Source organism: Eumetopias jubatus, unplaced genomic scaffold (assembly GCF_037043125.1).
Source record: "Eumetopias jubatus isolate StellerSeaLion01/CBP00866 unplaced genomic scaffold, mEumJub1_p1.0 scaffold_1, whole genome shotgun sequence".
Classification (NCBI taxonomy): Eukaryota; Metazoa; Chordata; class Mammalia; order Carnivora; family Otariidae; genus Eumetopias; species Eumetopias jubatus.
The window spans coordinates 32,789,572-32,794,797 of NW_028274807.1; the positions used below are offsets into that span (position 1 = coordinate 32,789,572).

General features: G+C 37.7%; 1 pseudogene; it reads left to right on the forward strand.

Annotated features, from left to right (window-relative positions):
• The first annotated feature begins 4,086 nt into the window (after positions 1-4,086).
• Positions 4,087-4,887, forward strand: LOC114218693 (small ribosomal subunit protein eS6 pseudogene; annotated as a pseudogene).
• Positions 4,888-5,226: the final 339 nt, after the last annotated feature.

Below are 5,226 nucleotides of genomic sequence, written 5' to 3' on the forward strand. Positions count from 1 at the left end.
CCTTTCATTAAAGCTCTTAAACAATTGCTGAGAGTGGGAGTAGTCCTAAAAGAGAAGCACCACACTGTGCAACGGGTTTCCCCTGGCTCACACAGTGTGAATACTCATCAGAGAGCATGTGTTAAGGAGTTTCTCTGGGCATTAGAAGTCTGCCAACATGGTTTACATAAAATTAGATAACCGAAGTGGAACCATGCTGTTAGAGGGCTGTACAGATGAGGAACACAGCACTGATCCGAATAGAACAAACACTTGTTTATTATCGGGCTATGGGCATGCTCATCTAGTAAACAGTACATCAAAATAGGTGCCATTTTCTCACTGATAATTTTCAAGATATAAAATAAAACAGTAGGGATGTTAAGATAACATTTACTGGGGCAAGGCTCAAGATTCATTTGATGTGAACAGGACTCAGTCATAGGTGCGCCTGTCAGCACCAGATTCTGTGGAAAACAAGCAGCACACTCTCCAATTCCAATACGCCATTCCTGAGTACGATTCTGTGCTACTCTCTGAGAGCAATGACCAGAGTCAGATACCAATGTTCTCTTGGCAACAGCAGGATTTTGAATTACTGTCCGCCTCCACCATTTAGTGGCAACCAATCAGCCCACTAAGAGTAGTGGTCAGTGTATGGGTGAGAGAAAATGCCTGTAAAGGGGCTCATGTGATGCTCTCCTCCTGCTTCATACAGAATCTGAGGTCATTACCTGTGGATGAAGGGATAGGATTTTGTCCTCAGTGTGAGTGACTGAACTGTTCTTTCAAGGGAAGATTTTTGCTTTGCTTTCTCATTGACCGAGAAGTCTTATAAAAACAAACAGGTTCTATCAAAAATAAGTGTTTGAGGGGGGAAAAACAGGATTTCAAGCAATTTTGAGCAGATAAATTTTACTTGTATGAAATTCATTAATTCATTGCACATTTACTGAACACCATTTATATGTCCGACATGACAAGAATGGGAATGACGACCGAAAAACCATATTGCCTCCAAGGAGCTTAAGATAGATAGTTTTTGATATCTGACATATAAAATATGATGCACATACACAGTGAAACATATAAATGAGAGCACTATGTTATGAGAGCAGTTAGAAAACACAACCACTTAGTTCATACATAGACATTGGGAAAGTAGTGCTACAGGAAATGGAAATAATGGAAATTAAAAAAACAATAATAAAGTAGCTTCCTTATTCTTTATCTTCAAAAATGAAGGCTATCAAAGCTAAGGATACGTAAGGAGTTTTCCTCCTCATCTCTTATATGTAAGAAGCACTACTCCTCAGTTCACACTAACACCTTTTTAATGGTGACCTAACTTCACTGAAAAGCTATTGCTCTTCGAATCAGCAGGGTTGATAAGTCAAAGTACATCCCAAGCATGGCTCTCACAGAGCTCTCCCGCGGTCTAAAGAGGAGGAGAAGCACTTTAGTAAATGGCCTTCTACAAGTCATATGATACCATTTTCAGTGTGAAACATCTTAACTTTTACTCAATAGCCACGTTTGAATCTATGCAATATGAACAAATTTGATTGTTCCAAGTGGACAGCAACTGCCTTCTTCCTAAGATTTTGGCTTAGCTTCAACATATGCTTAGAACATTTGAAAAGTTTGCTGCACAATGCTGAAATATGGGGAGAAATAATTCCCAGGATTGATAAAGACCAAAACAAAGAGTCACTTTAAAACAATGGCTCTTGAAATACGAATTAGTGGAACACACAAGAAGAACCTTCTAAAGAGGTTGACTGTATGCAAATAACTTCCACTCAGGAAGTGGAATTTGGGGGTGGGGGGGCAAAAAGTAGGTTCCCTTAATAAGACATATATTTACTTTGCAGTTGAAGAGTGAAAACTACTTTGAATTTATATTATTGTTAAGTTTTATAAAATAAAAAGTTGTTGCTAAGTTTTCTTCATTTTCTACCTTTAGTTAGGAATGGAATCAGGGCAGACCCTTTTGACAGTCAAAACAAACAAAGCTTGGGGTGAGCTGGACAAAAATACTGATCTAGGCAAAGAAAAGCTCTTAACTATTCAAAAATCTATGTCCCCATTCATGTGGTAACTACTGGAAGCATAGCGAGGTCCTGGTGACTATGACAGCCCTGGGGGGGGGGGAGGGGATACATCAACATCCTGTCACTTATGTGACAAAAGAAATGTAGAATTTTATGTGAATCAAGAGTAAGAACTTTCAAAGGATGATTTCTCCCTTCATGCACATAATTTTTATAAAATCAGTCCATTCTATAGATGAGTAAAATGAGGGAACTCACGAATTTAAGTATTTTTTCCTCCTTTTGCACTCATAGTACATCTCATGTACTATGATCCCTCCATAGACTAAGAAAGGGTCTGAGATTATTTTCCTAAAAGTGACAAAGAAGAATCTTCTGTCATCTTAAAACTGTACAACAACTTGAAAGTTTACCTGCTGCAATGGAAAATTTATTAGACAGCATTACCCAAGATGTGCTGGGCAGAACAATAATCCCTTTAAATATGCACATACATATACTGGACCTCTGGTCAAATATGCTTGGACAATGATACTTACTATGCTTAATGAACACTCCTTGTGAATACTAACATATTAAAACTGCAAAAAAGACACACAAATTTCCTTGTTGATTCAAGGTATTTTCAGTTTCACATATGACAGGCATGTAACATTTACATAAATGAAGGTAGTGATTTTTCCTATGACTTGTACAATGAAAGCATTCATCTCTTCATTCCCAGTTCAATTCTTAATGCATTTTATCTTTTTTAAATTGAATGTAGACATAAAGAGAAGGCTGTCATGATACAGAATTTCATAGAAGTGAACTCTTTCTCTTATGAAATGGTAAATTCACAAATTTAATAGATAGAAAAATATGCATGTATTTCCAATATATGAAGTATAGCCACATGGAAACATTCTAATATTCATTCCCAACTGAATTCTCTGAACCAATAAAAATTATTTTCCAATTTAATAGTTCAAGTTTCCCAATCATTAGCTTGGCATTGGCAGATAGTTGGCAGTTTATGTAGGGAATAAGAAGCAGATTATTTCTGTTTGTTAGGCTTCAATTCCTGCCTGCCTGGATGTGTTAAATCCCAAGAAAATGCTGCAGAGTTCAATATATGCATTTTATAAACTTTCATACTGCAATTTCCTAGGAGCTCAGGTATTTATTACTGTGACAGTCCGTGCTTAGTTACTGGGATATAACAACTGATTAAGGTATTAAATACATATATATTGCACATTCGCCAATGGGTAAGGCTATTAGGGCTCACATAAGCAAATGGAAATACAACCTCTGCATTATTTTTCTAACCACCATAACTAAAGAAACAGACTACTCGTTCAGTAGGTGTGAAATTCCACTTTAGGTACAAGCTACTCTAATTTCACAGTTGAATGTAGAGTTGTCACAGAGCCCCATTGAGTAAATCTCACATTTGCATGCACTCAAGGTCATTACTGAATGTGATTGAAATGAGATTCGACACCTCCATTTATTTGTTGTCAGGGAGTGGGTTTTAAATTTGAACAAACTCTAATTGTGCTTATTCCACAGCCAGCTAGCGTGATTTCAGTCCTATCTTGACTTGTCATAACAAAATTTCCACTTCTAAAACACTATCTTTCAATAATTCTACTCTGATCAGATTTGCAATGCAGTATTCTGACAGATACTGAATTTATATCATGCCACATAAATACCTAGGATATAGGTTTATCATTTAATGTGATTTTACTCTGAGAAGGTAATAATATAAGCTTTTCCCATTAGACTATGCATAAAATTCTCATTCAAAAATGAATCTTGATATCAAATTCCAGGAATGTAGAAGAAAGGAAAGTCTTTGTCACTCTGTGGTCACAAAATCCTGTATATCAGTTATTCACCAAATGTCATCTTTTGAATGCTACCATTGGTGATATAAGTAGGGTCTTCAACAAGAAAGTTTTATTCAAAATTTTATTAAACCCTAAACCATTACTAAATACCATTAAATTTAAAAGCATGATGTCTTTTTGAATGTTAAAAATTAAAGAACTACAGCTCTTTTTCGTGGCGCCTCGGAGGCGGTAGGCTGCTTCAGGATGAAGCTGAACATCTCTTTCCCAGCTACTGGCTGCCAGAAACTCATTAAAGTGGACGATGAACGCAAACTTCATCCCTTTTATGAGAAGCGTATGGCCACAGAAGTTGCTGCTGATGCTCTGGGTGCAGAATGGAAGGGTTATGTGGTCCGAATCAGTGGTGGCAATGACAAACAGGGCTTCTTCATGAAGCAGGGTGTCTTGACCCATGGTCGTGTCTGCCTGCTGCTGAGTAAGGGGCATTCCTGCTATAGACCAAGGCGGACTGGAGAGAGAAAGCGCAAATCTGTTCGGGGTTGCATTGTGGATGCCAATCTCAGTGTTCTCAACTTGGTCACTGTAAAAAAAGGGGAGAAGGATATTCCTGGACTCACTGATACTACTGTGCCTCATCGTCTGGGGCCCAAAAGAGCCAGCAGAATCCGCAAACTTTTCAATCTCTCTAAAGAAGATGATCTCCGCCAGTATGTTGTGAGAAAGCCCCTAAACAAAGAAGGGAAGAAACCTAGAACCAAAGCGCCTAAGATTCAGCGTCTTGTTACTCCACGAGTCCTCCAGCACAAACGGCGGCGTATTGCTTTGAAGAAGCAGCGCACTAAGAAAAATAAGGAAGAGGCTGCAGAATATGCTAAACTTTTGGCCAAGAGAATGAAGGAGGCCAAAGAAAAACGCCAAGAACAGATTGCCAAGAGATGGAGCCTGTCCTCTCTGAGAGCGTCTACCTCTAAGTCTGAGTCCAGTCAAAAATGAGATTTTCTATGAGTGACAAATAAATACCATCAGACATCAAAAAAAAAAAAAATAAAGAACTACAGCTTCCTAATAACATATACGGTCAACCTAATTTTACATATTATAATATTAATCCCAATGAAGATCTCAAACAAGACAAAATGCATCTGTGACATAAGCATACTGACTGTTGTTCTTTTCCCTGTGTTGAGAAGGTCCCAGGCTGTTGCTTTTGGGCTATTTCAATACAAATTAGTTCTTACTGCATGCAATTACAAAGCAAAAAAGGAAATATTGATCCCATCACTTGTTATAAAATTTTATGTTGAGCTAACAAATAAACAGTGAACTGATGAGTGAGAAATCAATAAGCTCAG